The sequence below is a fragment of the Arachis stenosperma genome, chromosome 1 (assembly GCF_014773155.1).
Source record: "Arachis stenosperma cultivar V10309 chromosome 1, arast.V10309.gnm1.PFL2, whole genome shotgun sequence".
NCBI lineage: Eukaryota > Viridiplantae > Streptophyta > Magnoliopsida > Fabales > Fabaceae > Arachis > Arachis stenosperma.
The window spans coordinates 58,725,190-58,745,570 of NC_080377.1; the positions used below are offsets into that span (position 1 = coordinate 58,725,190).

At 40.1% G+C, this 20,381-nt stretch overlaps 1 non-coding gene across 1 annotated transcript; it reads left to right on the plus strand.

The window, feature by feature from the left end:
• Positions 1 to 13,847: 13,847 nt before the first annotated feature.
• Positions 13,848 to 13,955, plus strand: LOC130955953 (small nucleolar RNA R71). Its single transcript, XR_009076950.1, has one exon. It is a non-coding gene; the product is annotated as a small nucleolar RNA R71 (small nucleolar RNA).
• Positions 13,956 to 20,381: the final 6,426 nt, after the last annotated feature.

The window sequence follows — 20,381 nt, forward strand, 5'->3', positions numbered from 1 at the left end:
CAGGTATTTTCTGACTGAAATTGAAGGTTCTGAGCAAAAATCTAATTCAGAGACTGAAAAGGACTGCAGATGCTGTTGGATTCTGACCTCCCTGCACTCGAAGTGGATTTTCTGGAGCTACAGAAGCCCAATTGGCGCGCTCTCAACGGCATTGGAAAGTAGACATACTGGGCTTTCCATCAATATATGATAGTCCATACTTTGCCCAAGATTTGATGGCCCAAACCTGCGTAGCAATTCGGCCTCAGAAATTCCAGCGTTTAACGCTGGAACTGGCATAAAACTTGGAGTTAAACGCCCAAACTGGCATGAAAGCTGGCGTTTAACTCCAGAAAAGGTCTCTACACGAAAATGCTTCATTGCTCAGCCCAAGCACACACCAAGTGGGCCCGGAAGTGGATTTTTATGTCATTTACTCATTTCTGTAAACCTTAGGATACTTGTTTACTATTAATAGGATCTTTTGACATTGTATTTGTACCTCATGACATTTTACACGTTTCCTTGGTGTACATTCCATGGCATGAGTCTCTAAACCCCATGGTTGGGGGTGAGGAGCTCTGCTGTGTCTTGATGGATTAATGCAATTACTACTGTTTCTTATTCAATCATGCTTGCGTCCATTCTAAGATATCACTTGCTCTTAACCCGAATGAATGTGATGATCCGTGACACTCATCATCATTCTCAATTATGAACATGTGCCTGACAACCACCTCTATTCTACCTTAGATTGAGTAGATATCTCTTGGATTCCTTAACCAGAATCTTCGTGGTATAAGCTAGAACTGATGGCGGCATTCAAGAGAATCCGGAAGGTCTAAACCTTGTCTGTGGTATTCTGAGTAGGATTCAATGATTGGATGACTGTGACGTGCTTCAAACTCCTGAAGGCGGGGCGTTAGTGACAGACACAAAAGAATCACTGGATTCTATTCCGGCCTGATTGAGAACCGACAGATGGATAGCCGTGCCGTGACAGGGTGCGTTGAACATTTCCAATGAGAGGATGGGAGGTAGCCATTGACAACGGTGAAACCCTACATACAGCTTGCCATGGAAGGAGCCTTGCGTGTTTGATGAAGAAGACAGTAGGAAAGCAGAGATTCAGAAGATGGAGCATCTCCAAAACCTCAACCTATTCTCCATTACTGCATAACAAGTACTTATTTCATGTTCTCTTGCTTTTTACAATCAATCCTGATAATTTCTGATATCCTGACTAAGATTTACAAGATAACCATAGCTTGCTTCAAGCCGACAATCTCCGTGGGATCGACCCTTGCTCACGCAAGGTATTACTTGGACGACCCAGTGCACTTGCTGGTTAGTTGTGCGGGATTGCAAAAGTGTGATTGCAATTTCGTGCACCAGTGCCCTATTGTTGGTTATTGTGAATATTTTCTTTTTCTTGTTTATTTATTTTTGTTTTTGTTTTTAACTTTTATTAGTTACTATGAGTTCTCACCCCCGTCGCTTTGAGTTTGGTTTTAATGTTGTTGAAAGGAATGGAAGCTATAACAGGAACATGCATCAAGGTCAAAACAATCAGAGATGGACGGAGACACGAGGATCTGATCAACCCTTTCGGCAACAACACCTTCCAAGATACCATGGATGATGACCATTCTACAATGCATGCCAAGACAATAGCTATGGTGGAACTCTTCGTGACAACCAACCTCCACCAAATTACTATAGTCAATAGCCATTCCATGGAGCGTACCAAGATGATGAATATGGTGGACCCCCTTGTAATTACCAGCAAGCCCTACCATATGCTTATGAATCACCTCCCCAACACACCTTTGAACCACCATACTCACAAGCCCCCTACTACCAAACACCCTCATCTGATCCTAACCCTTATCCATCATATCAACCACCCTATGAGCCATATGAGCCGTACATAGATCCACCGCAATTCTAACCCAATTACTCCCAAGAACCACCACCTCCATATACACCACATCCATATCCATCAATCCAAGAGCCTTATGGTCCTACTTATGATATCCAAGCAGAACAAAAGTCAAGGGATCGTCTCATGGAAATAGTGGATCAATTTCAAGCAACCCTTCTTCAATTAGACCGAGCGGTAAGCCGAATGGCACCCGAAGCTCTCATGGCTAAATAATCTCAATTTGAGAACAAGAAACTGAAGTGTGTGGTGCAATAAATGGAAATGATGGAGAGTGATGAACCACCACATCCTTATCATGAGGAACCACCCTCTTATCATGAACCCTTCCTCCCAAGTAATGAACCCTCATATCCACCCCAATCTCCAATGGATGACATCCTTCGTCATCTTCTTCAAGGGCAAGCGAAGATGAAAAGGGATGTACTAGAATTAGCGACTGCCTTAACCGAGGTAGTAAATCAATTAGCTTCCCAACATCTGAGCACTCAAAATACTCCCATGGCTACATGTGGAGAATCAATAGAAGAGCGTAGCATGAAGGAGACACTAGAAACTCCGGTGGACAATGAGGGACATGGCTTTGTATTGGAACAAGTGGATGAAGCCATAATAGTTGAAGAGAAAGAAGTGGTTGAAGACTTAGGAGACGCTGAACCTCCATGGGAATCCAGAATTGTAGAGTATTCCTCCAAGAAGATGGAGATTGATGTCAAGGAGGCTAGTGCACACCCTCCATGGCATGTTCCCTATGAAGACTTGGATGGGATAGATCAAGAAGCAAGTTCCCTTGGTGATGAGGATCATGAATCAAGTCCTCCTAGTGATGAACCCACTGAATATGAAGATCCTTCTTCGATTGAATTCGAGAATAATATGGGACTGGAGTCCTTCAGGAAGGTTGGTCGGGAGTTGGAAATGCCTTGTCAAGGTCATTAGAGACCTCTCCACCTAGGTTGCTGTCTACTCCTTCACTTGAGTGGGTAAAACTTATCTCTGTTCATCTTTCTATCCCACTTGAGTACGGTATTCTTGAAACGATCGGCCAACTCAGGAAGCTTTATGGCATAAAACGTAAGAGGAGACTGTTTAGTGGTTGGAGTTGTAAATCAAGGCTCATCGAGGTTGATATTTCAAGAGCTAGATGTAAGGGCTCAACTGGTGATAATTTTATTAGATCTAAAAGAAGAGTTTGGTACTCCGTAGAGAATTTAGACTGCTTGCCACCCGGTTGGGACAATGATGATCCACTTCAATACGGGTGTAGATACAAGATTTGGGATCCGGGCATACATGAGGATCGACTTTGGGAGCTCAAAGCTTGCGAAGAACTCCCTCAAGGCTTGGCAAATTTACTTGAGAATGATAGAGCTTATTGGAAGTCCAAGCATTGGTGGAAGTTTCAAGACGAGTTCAAGCACAAGCCACCATGACAATGAGCTCATTATATGTCCAACTTAAGGACTTTAACTAAAAGTGCTAGGTGGGAGACAACCCACCATGGTATAATCATTCCTTTTATTCCTAGTTTATTTTATTTTAATTTTATTAGTGTCACTCATAATGTTTGCATTAGCATCTTCATTCTGCATAAAAAAAACTGAACAAAAAGTTGCGTGGGAACTGTGCAGGAAGTGTGCCAATCGTACAAGCATCACCACGCATACGCATCCCTCACGCGTACGCGTCATTTGAGATTTTGGCCCTTCACACGTACGCGTCAATAACGCACACGCGTGGCCCTGAAAAATCGATGTAAAAGGTGTATTGGCCGAAAGTTAGGCTAGCTTGGTGCTGGCACTGTGCCCGAGGCACAAATAGCATCACGCGAACGCGTCGTGGACACGTGCGCGTCACTTTCACAATAAGCACTACCACGCGTGTGCGTGCTTGACGCGCACGTGTCATATGACATGTTGGCATACATCCCAAAACGAACAGAGGATTGTTGATGAGCGGATAATTTATACGCTTTTTGGCATTGTTTTTAGTATGTTTTTAGTATGTTTTAGTTAGTTTTTATTATATTTTTATTAGTTTTTAGTTAAAATTCACTTTTCTGGACTTTACTATGAGTTTGTGTATTTTTCTGTGATTTTAGGTATTTTCTGGCTGAAATTGAGGGACCTGAGCAAAAATCTGATTCAGAGGCTGAAAAGGACTGCAGATGTTATTGGATTCTGACCTCCCTGCACTCGAAGTGGATTTTCTGGAGCTACAGAAGCCCAATTGACGCTCTCTCAATTGCGTTAGAAAGTAACATCCTGGGCTTTCCAGCAATGTATAATAGTTTATACTTTGCCCGAGATTTGATGGCCCAAACAGGCATTCTAAGTCAGCTCAAGAATTCTGGCGTTAAATGCCGGAACTAGCACAAGAATGGGAGTTAAACGCCCAAACTGGCACAAAAGCTGGCGTTTAACTCCAAGAAAAGTCTCTACACATGAAAGCTTCAATGCTCAGCCCAAGCACACACCAAGTGGGCCCGAAAGTGGATTTTTATGTCATTTACTCATCTTTGTAAACCCTAAGCTACTAATTCTCTACAAATAGGACTTTTTGCTATTGTATTAGAATCTTTTGATCATGTTTTTATGATTGAACCCTCTTTGGGAGGCTGGCCATTCGGCCATGCCTAGACCTTGTTCTTATGTATTTTCAACGGTGGAGTTTCTACACACCATAGATTAAGGTGTAGAACTCTGCTGTACCTCGAGTATTAATGCAATTACTATTGTTCTTCTATTCAATTCAGTTTATTCTTATTCTAAGATATTCATTCGTACCCAAGAACATGATGAATGTGATGATTATGTGACGCTCATCATCATTCTCACTTATGAACGTGTGTCTGACAACCATTTCCGTTCTACAAGCAAACAAGGCTTGAATGTTTATCTCTTGGATTCCTTAATCAGAATCTTCGTGGTATAAGCTAGAATTGATGGCGGCATTCTTGAGAATCCAGAAAGTCTAAACCTTGTCTGTGGTATTCCGAGTAGGATTCAAGGATTGAATGACTGTGACGAGCTTCAAACTCGCGATTGTGGAGCGTTAGTGACAGACGCAAAAGAATCACTGGATTCTATTCCGACATGATCGAGAACCGACAGATGAATAGCCGTGCTGTGACAGAGCACGTTGAACATTTTCACTGAGAGGACGGGACTGTAGCCATTGACAACGGTGATGCCCAACATACAGTTTGCCATGGAAAGGAGTAAGAAGGATTGGATGAAGACAGTAGGAAAGCAGAGAGACGGAAGGGACAAAGCATCTCCATACGCTTATCTGAAGTTCTCACCAATGAATTACATAAGTATCTAGTGCACGAAATTGTGATCTCTACTTTTCACAACTCAAATAATCCCCGGTAATGGCTCCAAAAACTTGGTGCTCAATACCATGGTTTAAACATAATATCACAACTTCGCACAACTAACCAGCAAGTGCACTGGGTCGTCCAAGTAATAAACCTTACGCGAGTAAGGGTCGATCCTACGGAGATTGTTGGTATGAAGCAAGCTATGGTCACCTTGTAAATCTTAGTCAGGCAGATTCAAATGGTTATGGATGATATATGAATAAAGCATAAAATAAAGATAGAGATACTTATGTAATTCATTGGTGAGAATTTCAGATAAGCGTATGGAGATGCTTTGTCCCTTCCGTCTCTCTGCTTTCCTGCTGTCTTCATCCAATCCTTCTTACTCCTTTCCATGGCAAGCTGTATGTTGGGCATCACCGTTGTCAGTGGCTACAGTCCCGTCCTCTCAGTGAAAATGTTCAACGCGCTCTGTCGCAGCACGACTAATCATCTGTCGGTTCTCAATCAGGCTGGAATAGAATCCATTGATTCTTTTGCGTCTGTCACTAACGCCCAGCCTTCAGGAGTTTGAAGCTCGTCATAGTCATTCAATCATTGAATCCTACTCAGAATACCATAGACAAGGTTTAGACCTTTTGGATTCTCTTGAATGCCGCCATCAATTCTAGCTTATACCACAAAGATTCTGATTAAGGAATCCAAGATAGACATTCAAGCCTTGTTTGCTTGTAGAACGGGAGTGGTTGTCAGGAACGCGTTCATAAGTGAGAATGATGATGAGCGTCACATAATCATCACATTCATCATGTTCTTGGGTACGAATGAATATCTTAAAACAAGAACAAGCTGAATTGAATAAAAGAACAATAGTAATTGCATTAATACTCGAGGTACAGCAGAGCTCCACACCTTAATCTATGGTGTGTAGAAACTCCACCGTTGAAAATACATAAGAACAAGGTTCAGGCATGGCCGTGAGGCCAGCCCCCCAATGATCTAAGAACTAGACGTCCAAAGATGATCCTAAGATCTAAAGTGATCAAAAGATCCAAAGATGAAAATACAATAGCAAAAGGTCCTATTTGTAGAGAACTAGTAGCCTAGGGTTTACAGAAATGAGTAAATGACATAAAAATCCACTTCCGAGCCCACTTGGTGTGTGCTTGGGCTGAGCATTGAAGCATTTTCGTGTAGAGACTTTTCTTGGAGTTAAACACCAGCTTTTGTGCCAATTTGGGCATTTAACTCCCATTCTTGTGCCAGTTTTGGCGTTTAACGCCGGGCACTTTTGAGCTGATTTTAAACGGGCCATCAAATCTCGGGAAAAGTATGGACTATTACATTGCTGGAAAGCCCAGGATGTCTACTTTCCAACGCCGTTGAGAGCGCGTCAATCGGGCTTCTGTAGCTCCAGAAAATCCACTTCGAGTGCAGGGAGGTCAGAATCCAATAGCATCTGTAGTCCTTTTCAGCCTCTGAATCAGATTTTTACTCAGGTCCCACAATTTCAGCCAGAAAATACATGAAATCACAAAAAAACACACAAACTCATAGTAAAGTCCAGAAAAGTGAATTTTAACTAAAAACTAATAAAAATATAATAAAAACTAACTAAAACATACTAAAAACATACTAAAAACAATGCCAAAAAGCGTATAAATTATCCGCTCATCACAACACCAAACTTAAATTGTTGCTTGTCCCCAAGCAACTGAAAATCAAATAAGATAAAAAGAAGAGAATATGCAATGAATTCCAAAAACATCTATGAAGATCAGTATTAATTAGATGAGCGGGGCTTTTAGCTTTTTGCCTCTGAATACTTTTGGCATCTCACTCTTTCCTTTGAAATTCAGAATGATTGGCTTCTATAGGAACTCAGAATCCGGATAGTATTATTGATTCTCCTAGTTAAGTATGATGATTCTTGAACACAACTACTTTATGAGTCTTGGCCGTGGCCCAAAGCACTCTGTCTTCCAGTATTACCACTGGATACATACATGCCACAGACACATAATTGGGTGAACCTTTTCAAATTGTGACTCAGCTTTGCTAGAGTCCCCAATTAGAGGTGTCCAGGGTTCTTAAGCACACTCTTTTTGCCTTGGATCACAACTTTATTTTTTTTCTTTCTTTTCTTTTTCTTTTTCTTCTTTTTTTTTGTATTCACTGCTTTTTCTTGCTTCAAGAATCATTTTTATGATTTTTCAGATCCTCAGTAACATGTCTCCTTTTTCATCATTCTTTCAAGAGCCAACATTCATGAACAACAAATTCAAAAGACATATGCACTGTTCAAGCATACATTCAGAAACCAATGTTATAAAATTTAATCTGTTATAAAATTTAAAATTCATGCAATTCTTCTCTTTTTCAATTAAGAACATTTTTCATTCAAGAAAGGTGATGGATTCATAGGACATTCATAACTTTAAAGCATAGACACTAAGACACTAATGATCATAAGACACAAACATAGATAAAACATAAAGCATAATTTTCGAAAAACAGGAAAATAAAGAACAAGAAAATTAAAGAACGGGTCCACCTTAGTGATGGTGGCTTGTTCTTCCTCTTGAAGATCTTATGGAGTGCTTGAGCTCCTCAATGTCTCTTCCTTGCCTTTGTTGCCCCTCTCTCACGATTCTTTGATCTTTTCTAATTTCATGGGGGAGAATGGATTGTTCTTGGTGCTCCACCCTTAGTTGTCCCATGTTGGAACTCAATTCTCCTAGGGAGGTGTTGATTTGCTCCCAATAGTTTTGTGGAGGAAAGTGCATCCCTTGAGGTATCTCAGGGATTTCATGATGAGTGGGATCTCTTATTTGCTCCATCCTTTTCTTAGTGATGGGCTTGTCCTCATCAATGAGGATGTCTCCCTCTATGTCAATTCCAACTGAATAACAGAGATGACAAATGAGATGAGGAAAGGCTAACTGGTGTGCAAAATTGTGATCACTACTTTTCACAACTCAATTAATCCCTAGTAATGGCCCCAAAAACTTGGTGCTCAATACCATGGCATACACAACTTTGCACAACTAACCAGCAAGTGCACTGGGTCGTCCAAGTAATAAACCTTACGCGAGTAAAGGTCGATCCCACGGAGATTGTTGGTATGAAGCAAGCTATGGTCACCTTGTAAATCTTAGTCAGGCAGACTCAAATGGGTGTAGATGATATATGAATGAAACATAAAGATAAAGATAGAGATACTTATGTATATCATTGGTGAGAGCTTCAGATAAGTGTATGAAGATGCTTTCCCTTCCGTCTCTCTGCTTTCCTACTGTCTTCATCCAATCCTTCTTACTCCTTTCCATGGCAAGCTTATGCAAGGGTTTCACTGTTGTCAGTGGCTACCTCCCATCATCTCAGTGGAAATGTTCAACGCACCCTGTCACGGCACGGCTATCCATCTGTCGGTTCTCGATCAGGCCGGAATAGAATCCATTGATTCTTTTGCGTCTGTAACTAACGCCCCGCCCTCAGGAGTTTGAAGCACGTCACAGTCATTCAATCATTGAATCCTACTCAGAATACCACAGACAAGGTTAGACCTTCCGGATTCTCTTGAATGCCGCCATCAGTTCTTGCCTATACCACAAAGACTCTGATCTCATGGAATGGCTGGCTCGTTTGTCAGGCGAGCACTCGGTTGTCAGGCGATCAACCATGCATCGTGTGTCAGGAATCCAAGAGATAAACATTAGAGCCTTGTTTGCTTGTAGAACAGAAGTGGTTGTCAATCACTTGTTCATAAGTGAGAATGATGATGAGCGTCACATAATCATCACATTCATCAAGTTCTTGAGTGCAAATGAATATCTTGGAATAAGAACAAGCTGAATTGAATAGAAGAACAATAGTAATTGCATTAATACTCGAGGTACAGCAGAGCTCCACACCTTAATCTATGGTGTGTAGAAACTCCACCGTTGAAAATACATAAGAACAAAAGTGATCATTGGTTTCGGCCCCAGAGAGGGAACCAGAAGAACCAAGATGAAAATACAATAGTAAAAGGTCCTATTTATAGAGTACTAGTAGCTTAAGGTTTACAAAGATGAGTAAATGACATAAAAATCCACTTCCGGGCCCACTTGGTGTGTGCTTGGGCTAAGCAATGAAGCATTTTCGTGTAGAGACTTCTCTTGGAGTTAAACGCCAGCTTTTGTGCCAGTTTGGGCGTTTAACTCCCACTTTGGTGCCAGTTCCAGCGTTTAACGCTGGGAATTCTGAGGGTGACTTTGAACGCCGGTTTGGGCCATCAAATTTTTGGCAAAGTATGGATTATCATATATTTCTGGAAAGCCCAGGATGTCTACTTTCCAACGCCGTTGAGAGCGCGCCAATTGGGCTTCTGTAGCTTCAGAAAATCCACTTCGAGTTCAGGGAGGTCAGAATCCAACAGCATCTGCAGTCCTTTTCAGTCTCTGAATCAGATTTTTGCTCAGGTCCCTCAATTTCAGCCAGAAAATACCTGAAATCACAGAAAAACACACAAACTCATAGTAAAGTCCAGAAAAGTGAATTTTAACTAAAAACTAATAAAAATATACTAAAAACTAACTAGATCATACTAAAAACATACTAAAAATAATGCCAAAAAGCGTACAAATTATCCGCTCATCACAACACCAAACTTAAATTGTTGCTTGTCCCCAAGCAACTGAAAATCAAATAAGATAAAAAGAAGAGAATATACTATAGACTCCAAATTATCAATGAAACTTAGCTCTAAATTAGATGAGCGGGACTAGTAGCTTTTTGCCTCCGAACAGTTTTGGCATCTCACTTTATCCTTTGAAATTCAGAATGATTGGCTTCTTTAGGAACTCAGAATCCAGATAGTGTTATTGATTCTCCTAGTTAAGTATGATGATTCTTAAACACAGCTACTTTATGAGTCTTGGCCGTGGCCCAAAGCACTCTGTCTTCCAGTATTACCACCGGATACATACATGCCACAGACACATAATTGGGTGAACCTTTTCAGATTGTGACTCAGCTTTGCTAGAGTCCCCAATTAGAGGTGTCCAGGGTTCTTAAGCACACTCTTTTTGCCTTGGATCACAACTTTATTTCTTTTTTCTTTCTTTTTCTTTTTCTCTCTTTTTTTTCGTATCTTTTTTCTTTTTTTTTCTCTCTTTTTTTTGTATTCACTGCTTTGTCTTGCTTCAAGAATCATTTTTATGATTTTTCAGATCCTCAGTAACATGTCTCCTTTTTCATCATTCTTTCAAGAGCCAACAATTTTAACATTCATGAACAACAAATTCAAAAGACATATGCACTGTTTAAGCATACATTCAGAAAACAAAAAGTATTGTCACCACATCAAACTAATTAAGCTAGTTTTAAAGATGAATTTGAAATCCTGTACTTCTTGTTCTTTTGTGATAAAAACAGTTTTCATTTAAGAAAGGTGATGGATTCATAGGACTTTCATAACTTTAAGGCATAGACACTAAGACACTAATGATCATAAGACACAAACATGGATAAACATAAGCATAGAAATTCGAAAAACAGATAAATAAAAAACAAGGAGATTAAAGAACGGGTCCACCTTAGTGATGGCGGCTTGTTCTTCTTCTTGAAGGTCTTATGGAGTGCTTGAGCTCCTCAATATCTCTTCCTTGCCTTTGTTGCTCCTCTCTTATGATTCTTTGATCTTCTCTAATTTCATAGAGGAGGATGGAATGTTCTTGGTGCTCCACCCTTAGTTGTCCCATGTTGGAACTCAATTCTCCTAGGGAGGTGTTAATTTGCTCCCAATAGTCTTGTGGAGAAAAGTGCATCCCTTGAGGCATCTCAGGGATCTCATGATGAGTGGGATCTCTTGTTTGCTCCATCCTTTTCTTAGTGATGGGCTTGAGGTCATGCCTTCTCAGTTGAACCGGCTTTCCTCTTGAATCTCTCTTCCATTGAGCGCCCTCTTCACAAATGTCTGTGAGGACTTGGTCCAACCTTTGATCAAAGTTGACCCTTCTTCATGGCCACAACTTCATAGAAGTGGTCTTGATGCACCCTTGAGATGAATCTTTCCATCTCCCATGACTCGGAGGTGGAAGCTTTTGCTTTCCCTTTCCTCTTTTTAGAGGTTTCTCCGGCCTTGGATGCCATAAATGGTTATGGAAAAACAAAAAGCAATGCTTTTACCACACCAAACTTAAAAGGTTTGCTCATCCTCGAGCAAAAGAAGAAAGAAGAGAGTAGAAGAAGAAGAAATGAAGGAGAGGGAGATGGCTTTGTGGTTCGGCCATTAAAGGGTGGGTTTGGGAGGGAAAGTGGTTTGAATTTGAAGGGTGAGGTAGGTGGGGTTTTATGAAGGATGGATGTGAGTGGTGAAGAGAAAGATGGGATTTGATAGGTGAAGGGTTTTTGGGGAAGAGGTGTTGAGGTGATTGGTGAATGGGTGAAGAAGAGAGATAGTGGTGGGGTTGGTGGGGATCCTGTGGGGTCCACAGATCCTGAGGTTTCAAGGAAAAGTCATCCCTGCACCAAATGGCATGCAAAAACGCGTTTTAAGCCAATTCTGGCGTTAAACGCCGGGCTGGTGCCCATTTCTGGCGTTTAACGCCAGGTTCTTACCCTTTCCTGGCGTTTAACGCCAGTCTGGTGCCCCTTTCTGGCGTTAAACGCCCAGAATGGTGCCAGACTGGGCGTTAAACGCCCATCTGCTAGCCTTACTGGCGTTTAAACGCCAGTAGGTTCTTCCTCCAGGGTGTGCTGTTTTTCTTCCTGTTTTTCATTCTGTTTTTGCTTTTTCAATTGATTTTGTGACTTCTCATGATCATCAACCTACAAAAAAACATAAAATAACAAAGGAAAATAGATAAAATATAACATTGGGTTGCCTCCCAACAAGCGCTTCTTTAATGTCATTAGCTTGATAGAGGGCTCTCATGGAGCCTCACAAATGCTCAGAGCAATGTTGGAACCTCCCAACACCAAACTTAGATTTTGAATGTGGGGGTTCAACACCAAACTTAGAGTTTGGTTATGGCCTCCCAACACCAAACTTAGAGTTTGACTGTGGGGGCTCTGTTTGACTCTGTTTTGAGAGAAGCTCTTCATGCTTCCTCTCCATGGTGATAGAAGGATATCCTTGAGCCTTAAACACAAAGGATTCTTCATTCACTTGAATGATCAGTTCACCTCTATCAACATCAATCACAGCCTTTGCTGTGGCTAGGAAGGGTCTGCCAAGGATGATGGATTCATCCATGCACTTCCCAGTCTCTAGGACTATGAAATCAGTAGGGATGTAATAGTCTTCAACCTTTACCAGAACATCCTCTACAAGTCCATAAGCTTGTTTTCTTGAGTTGTCTGCCATCTCTAGTGAGATTCTTGCAGCTTGTACCTCAAAGATCCCTGGCTTCTCCATTACAAAGGGAGGCATGAGGGTTTACACTTGACCCTAAGTCACACAGAGCCTTCTTGAAGGTCATGGTGCCTATGGTACAAGGTATGGAGAACTTTCCAGGGTCCTGCCTCTTTTGAGGTAATTTTTGCCTAGACAAGTCATCCAGTTCTTTGGTGAGCAAAGTGGGTTCATCCTCCCAAATCTCATTTCCAAATAACTTGTCATTTAGTTTCATGATTGCTCCAAGGTATGTAGCAACTTGCTCTTCAGTGACATACTCATCCTCTTCAGAGGTGGAATACTCATCAGAGCTCATGAAAGGCAGAAGCAAGTCCAGTGGAATCTCTATGGTCTTATTTTGAGCCTCAGATTCCCATGGTTCCTCATTGGGGAACTCAGTGGAGGCCAGTGGACGTCCATTGAGGTCTCCCTCAGTGGCGTTCACTGCCTCTCCTTCCTATCCAAATTCGGCCATGTTGATGGCCTTGCATTCTCCTTTTGGATTTTCTTCTGTATTGCTTGGGAGAGTACTTGGAGGGAGTTCAGTAATTTTCTTGCTTAGCTGACCCACTTGTGCCTCCAAATTCCTAATGGAGGACCTTGTTTCAGTCATGAAACTTTGAGTGGTTTTGATTAGATCAGAGACCATGGTTGCTAAGTCAGAGGGGTTCTGCTTAGAATTCTCTGTCTGTTGCTGAGAAGATGATGGAAAAGGCTTGCCATTGCTAAACCTGTTTCTTCCACCATTATTATTGTTGAAACCTTGTTGAGGTCTCTGTTGATCCTTCCATGAGAAATTTGGATGATTTCTCCATGAAGAATTATAGGTGTTTCCATAGGGTTCTCCTAGGTAATTCACCTCTTCCATTGAAGGGTTCTCAGGATCATAGGCTTCTTCTTCAGATGAAGCATCCTTAGTACTGCTTGGTGCATTTTGCATTCCAGACAGACTTTGAGAAATCATATTGACTTGCTGAGTCAATATTTTATTCTGAGCCAGAATGGCATTCAGAGTATCAATCTCAAGAACTCCTTTCTTCTGATTAGTCCCATTGTTCACAGGATTCTTTTCAGAAGTGTACATGAATTGGTTATTTGCAACCATTTCAATTAGTTCTTGAGCTTCTGTAGGCGTCTTCTTCAGATGAAGAGATCCTCCAGCAGAGCTATCCAAAGACATCTTGGATAGTTCAGAAAATACCTATGATGCTCCATTCAGAAAGCATGTCAGAAGGACATTTTCTGATCAATTGTTTGTATCTTTCCCAAGCTTCATAGAGGGATTCTCCATCCTTCTGTCTGAAGGTTTGGACTTCCACTCTAAGCTTACTCAATTTTTGAGGTGGAAAGAACTTTGCCAAGAAGGCATTGACTAGCTTTTCCCAAGAGTTCAGGCTGTCTTTAGGTTGTAAGTCCAACCATATTCTAGCTCTATCTCTTACAGCAAAAGGGAATAGCATAAGTCTGTAGACCTCAGGGTCAACCCCATTAGTCTTGACAGTGTCACAGATTTGCAAGAATTCAGCTAAGAACTGATGAGGATCTTCCAATGGAAGTCCATGGAACTTGCAATTCTGTTGCATTAGAGAAACTAATTGAGGCTTAAGCTCAAAGTTGTTTGCTCCAATAGCAGGGATAGAGATGCTTCTCCCATAGAAGTCGGGAGTAGGTGCAGTAAAGTCACCCAGCACCTTCCTTGCATTGTTGGCATTGTTGTTATTTTTGGCTGCCATGTGTTTTTCTTCTTTGAAGAATTCGGTTAGGTCCTCTACAGAGAATTGTGCCTTAGCTTCTCTTAGCTTTCGCTTCAAGGTCCTTTCAGGTTCAGGGTCAGCTTCAACAAGGATGCCTTTGTCTTTGCTCCTGCTCATATTAAAGAGAAGAGAACAAGAAAATATGGAATCCTCTATGTCACAGTATAGAGACTCCTTGAGGTGTCAGAGGAACAGAAAAATAGAAGAAAGAGGTAGAAGAATTCGAACTTAGTGAGATAGAGTTCGAATTGTGCATTGAGGAGGAGTGATACTCCATAAATAGAAGGATGTACGAAGAGGGGAAGAGATTTTTCGAAAATTAAAATAAAAAGATTTTAAAAACATTTTGAAAAACTTTAATTTGATTTTCGAAAATCAAGAGTGAGAAAGAGATCAAGTAATTTTTGAAAAAGATTTTGAAATTAGAAATCAAAAAGATATGATTAAAAACTGTTTTTGAAAAAGATGTGATTAAAAATATATGATTTGAAAACAATTTTAAAAAGATTTGATTTTAAAAATTAATGACTTGCCTAACAAGAAAAGATATGATTCAAACATTAAACCTCTCTCAATAGAAAAGGCAACATACTTGAAATGTTCAATCAAATCATTAATTGTTAGCAAGTATCTTTGAAAAAGGAAAGAAATTGATTTTGAAAAAGATTTGATTGAAAAGATTTGATTTGAAAAAGATTTGATTTTGAAAAACTTTGAAAATTTGAAAAAAAATCTGAATTAAAAACAGAATCTTCCCCCTTGTGCCATCCTGGCGTTAAACGCCCAGAATGGTGCACATTCTGGCGTTTAACGCCCAATGCACTACCTTTTTGGGCGTTAAACGCCCAGCCAGGCACCCTGGCTGGCGTTTAAACGCCAGTCTGTCCTTCTTCACTGGGCGTTTTGAACGCCCAACTTTTTCTATGTAATTCCTCTGCTGTATGTTCTGAATCTTCAATTCTCTGTATTATTGACTTGAAAAGACACAAATTAAAAATATTTTTGGATTTTAATAATGAGGAATGATCAAAATGCAACTAAAATCAAATAACAATGCATGCAAGACACCAAACTTGTATACTATTGACACTAACAAAATGAGAATGCACATGAGAAATAACAAAACACTCAAGTCAATCAATAGAATTCAAAGATCAAAACAAGGAAATCATCAAGAACAACTTGAAGATTAATGAAGACACATGCATAAATTCGAAAAATGCAAGAAGAACAGAAACATGCAATTGACACCAAACTTAAAATGAGACTCTATACTCAAACAAGAAATATTTTTGGTTTTTATGATTTTGTAATTTTTTTGGTTTTTTTCGAAAATTAAGTGAAAAAGAAAATAAAGGTATCAAAATTCTTAATGAGAATTCCAGGAATCATGCAATGTTAGTCTAAAGCTTTAGTCTAAAGGAATTAGACATGGCTAGCCAAGCTTCAGCAGGACATTGCATTCAAGAGCTAAATTGATAAGGATCAATTAGCTTTGGTGATGATAAGAACATCACCTTGAAACACTAGAATTCATTCTTAAGAACTCTGAAGATAAATACCTAATCTAAGCAACAAGATGAACCGTCAGTTGTCCAAACACGAAACAATCCCCGGCAACGGCGCCAAAAACTTGGTGTGCAAAATTGTGATCACTACTTTTCACAACTCAATTAATCCCTAGTAATGGCCCCAAAAACTTGGTGCTCAATACCATGGCATACACAACTTTGCACAACTAACCAGCAAGTGCACTGGGTCATCCAAGTAATAAACCTTACGCGAGTAAGGGTCGATCCCACGGAGATTGTTGGTATGAAGCAAGCTATGGTCACCTTGTAAATCTTAGTCAGGCAGACTCAAATGGGTGTAGATGATATATGAATGAAACATAAAGATAAAGATAGAGATACTTATGTATATCATTGGTGAGAGCTTCAGATAAGTGTATGAAGATGCTTTCCCTTCCGTCTCTCTGCTTTCCTACTGTCTTCATCCAATCCTTCTTACTCCTTTCCATGGCAAGCTTATGCAAGGGTTTCACCGTTGTCAGTGGCTACCTCCCATCCTCTCAGTGGAAATGTTCAACGCACCCTGTCACGGCACGGCTATCCATCTGTCGGTTCTCGATCAGGTCGGAATAGAATCCATTGATTCTTTTGCGTCTGTCACTAATGATGAGTTATTATTATTTTGGTGGAGACAAGAATCTCTCCCAAAACAACACCAATCTAACCGGCAAGTGCACCGGGTCGCATCAAGTAATAAAAACTCACGGGAGTGAGGTCGATCCCACAGGGATTGAAGGATTGAGCAATTTTAGTTTAGTGGTTGATTTAGTCAAGCGAATCAAGATTTGGTTGATTGATTGGCGAATTGCAAAATTTAAATTTCATTGAAAGTAAAGAGAATAAGAAATAGATTGCTAAATCTTAGAGAGCAAGAAACTTAAATGGCAGAAACTTAAAGAGCAAGAAATGTAAATTGCAAGAATCTTAAATGACAAGAAATGTAAATGGCTTGAAATGTAAAGGGGATTGGGACTTGGATTTGCAGGAATTAAACAAAGAGAAATTAATTTGCATCAAACAGAAGAGTAAATGGGAATTGGGATTTAATTGAATTCCAACAGACAAGCAAAATAAACAAATAAAGCAAGAACAGAAAATTGAAATGGTAAAATGAGATCTCAGGACCCAGAGACTAGAAAACCAAGTCTAGATCTCAATGCCTTCCTAGATCCAACAAGAACAGTAGCAAGAGAATTGTAAATTGCAAAAAGAGTAGATGAGAAGCAAGTAACCGAAATGGAAATTCAATAGCAGTGAAAAATAAACAAGATCCAAGGTGAGATTGAAACAGAATTTCTTCAATTCTTCAACCCAAGATCCAAGACAAGTGTAATTGAAATTGAAAGCAATTAAACTAAGGAATTCAAGATCACTCAAGCTCCCAAAACCGAGAAGAAAGCTTTCTAAAAACTAAAAAGGGAAGCTCCCCGAATAACTTGAATTCTAGCCTATTTATACACTTTCTTCAAATGATCTTCAAGCCTTGAGTTGGGCCTTTGCTCTTGGTGGAATTGGGTTGAAAGAGGCCTTGTTTGATTGCTCTTGGAGTTTGAAGAAGAACCAAAGTGAACCAATTGAACTGGTTGGAGTTTTGCAAAAAGTTGGAGTAAAAGTTTGAGCCAAAGTTAGGGGTCTAACTTTGGCTCCAACTTTTCATATCAGTTGGCAAAGTTTTCTGGTTTAAACGTTGGTGCCAAAGTTAGGGGTCTAACTTTGGCTCCAACGTTGGCCCTCCTTAGTGACTCATGGCGCCAACGTTAGCCTCCAAGTTAGGGGTCTAACGTTGGCGCAAACGTTGGCCCTTCTCCCTTAAATTTTCATGCGCCAACGTTAGCCTCCAAGTTAGGGGTCTAACGTTGGCGCAAGCTTTTGGTGGCTAGAGAGGAGTTCTTATGCCAACGTTAGCCTCCAAGTTAGGGGGCTAACGTTGGCGCAAACTTTGGGTGCCTAGGGAAGAAATTTGCTACTTCTAACGTTAGCCCTCAAGTTAGGGGGCTAACTTTGAGGCTAACTTTTCACCCAAAGTTTGTGCTGAAGTTTGGGGGCTAACTTTAAGTCCAACTTTTTGCTTCTTGGTTCAATTTCACTTGTTCCATTGTCTCCTCTTTACTCCTAGCTATTCCTTCTTGCTTTAACCTTTTTCCAAGCTCTTTTCACCTATCATAAATCAACCAACACATCAAAGCTATGCTCAAAATCATGAGATATTCATTCTATCCTAATATGCAACAATTATGGCTTCAAACCTCATGAAATTGCATTAATTTATCTATGGTTGATTCAATCAAAGGAAGCATGAAAATCTACCTAAATTGGCTTGCTTGTAACTCAAGAAAGTGCATAATTCAAGTGAAAACAAAAGAAAAAGACTAGTAAAACTAGGCTAAGATGACTTGTCATCACAACACCAAACTTAAAACTTGCTTGTCCCCAAGCAAGAAAAGAATTATTAAGAAGAAAGAATGAAATGGAGAGGGATGTTCATGCTAGCAGAGTATTATTAGTGGTTCATGGGGTTTCGTGTGGATATGCAATACTCACTTCTTATTGACTCTTAGGCCTAGAAAGTCTCCTTCAAGCTTCAAGTAACCTATTGCTATGACCTCTCATTATTCCTTTATCCTTGACTATTACTTTGTTCAAAGCTTTATTTGAGTGTCATGTGTAGCAAGTTCATTTTCTTTTCTGTATACTTGACACATTATTCACCATGGACACTTGGCTCACCTTTCCTTTTAAACATTGATGCCCAGCACCTCTTTGGGTTACTAAATGCCTTGTAATTAGGTTGCTCTTGATAGTGGATTTTCAGCTGATGATCCCGGATTAGTTAATCCAAGTCACCGAGTGTTGAAGCACTCCAAAGAGCTTAGTAGTCCAAGCAGATCCTAATACACAGACACCACAAGCATATATTTTTAAGGTTCAAGCTATTGGTGTCCAGCTTTGTTTCTTTTTGTTTTCTTTGGTTCTGCCATCTTTTGGCTATCTCTTTTCTTTCTTTCTTTTTGTTTTTCTTTTGAACCAAGGATTTTCTTATTGAGATTCATAGACAGTAAGCCACTCTATACTTAGAATGAGACATTCTAGTTCACTTATTCACTAATAGTGAGTTTTTATACAATCACACACGTACCACCACTTACTTTTATCATACTTCTATCTAACAGAAAACTATCTCACTTCACATTCAAACATTTCTTTTATTGAATTAGAGATGCAGGGGACAGAACATGCTCTTAGTCAAGTTGAAGTAAACACACAAGCACAAACTTAAACTAGCTTACTTATTTTAAAGGGAAATTGACTCTATTTAAACTAAATGAACACTTTAGCAGAACACACTCAAAACATTTCTCAACAGCAAAGGTTAAGTGTATATACAACCTATTGGTTTGCAGTTCTTTTGTTCGTCCTTCTGTTGTGCCCCTTTTTGAGTCATGATGCCGAATTCCTTGCTATTTCCTCTGATTCAATATTTTTATTCTAGGCAGACTTTTATGTTCTTGCTACAGGTTATAGAGTTAGGACTAAAAAGCAATTATATGGTTGAATAATTTGCTTGATTGCTTGAGACTAGCAATGTGCAGGAAGTTAGAATGTGTTTTTGAATGAAGTTTTGGTGGAACACCAAACTTAGAATCCCACATTCTCCCTTAAATTGTTTTTGGTGTGTAACACCAAACTTAGTTCCTTGCAATACATGTCAATTATTCAATATTTCCATTGAAAAAGCTATGAAAAGAGAACTACCTCAGGTTGGGTTGCCTCCCAACAAGCGCTCTTTTATTGTCATTAGCTTGACATTTTTCCATTCTTTTCAAGAGGGCTGTAGGTTCTGGACCTCTTTTTCCTTGTCCCATTGTCCTCCCAAGTATAACTTTGCTCTGTGGCCATTTACTGTGAATTGATTCTTTGTTGCCTCATCAAGCAGTTCAATACTCCCATAGGGAAAAACCTTTGTCACCAAGTATGGCCCAGTCCACTTAGACCTTAGTTTGCCAGGGAAAAGTTTAAGCCTTGAATTGTACAGGAGCACTTGCTGTCCTGGCTTGAATTCCTTCTTTGTGATCTTCTTGTCATGCCACCTCTTATCTCTCTCCTTGTATATCTTGGCACTTTCATAAGCGTCTAGCCTGAATTCATCTAACTCATTTAGCTGTAACAGCCTTTTCTCTCCTACAGCTTGGGAATCAAGGTTGAGGAGTTTAGTAGCCCAAAAAGCTCTGTGTTCAAGCTCTACAGGAAGGTGGCAGGATTTGCCATACAAAAGCTGAAAGGGTGACTTGCCAATAGGAGTCTTAAAAGCTGTCCTATATGCCCATAATGCATCCTCTAGCTTTCTAGCCCAATCTTTTCTTGTGATTCCTACTGTTTTCTCTAGGATCTTCTTCAATTCCCTATTTGCCAATTCAGCTTGGCCGTTAGT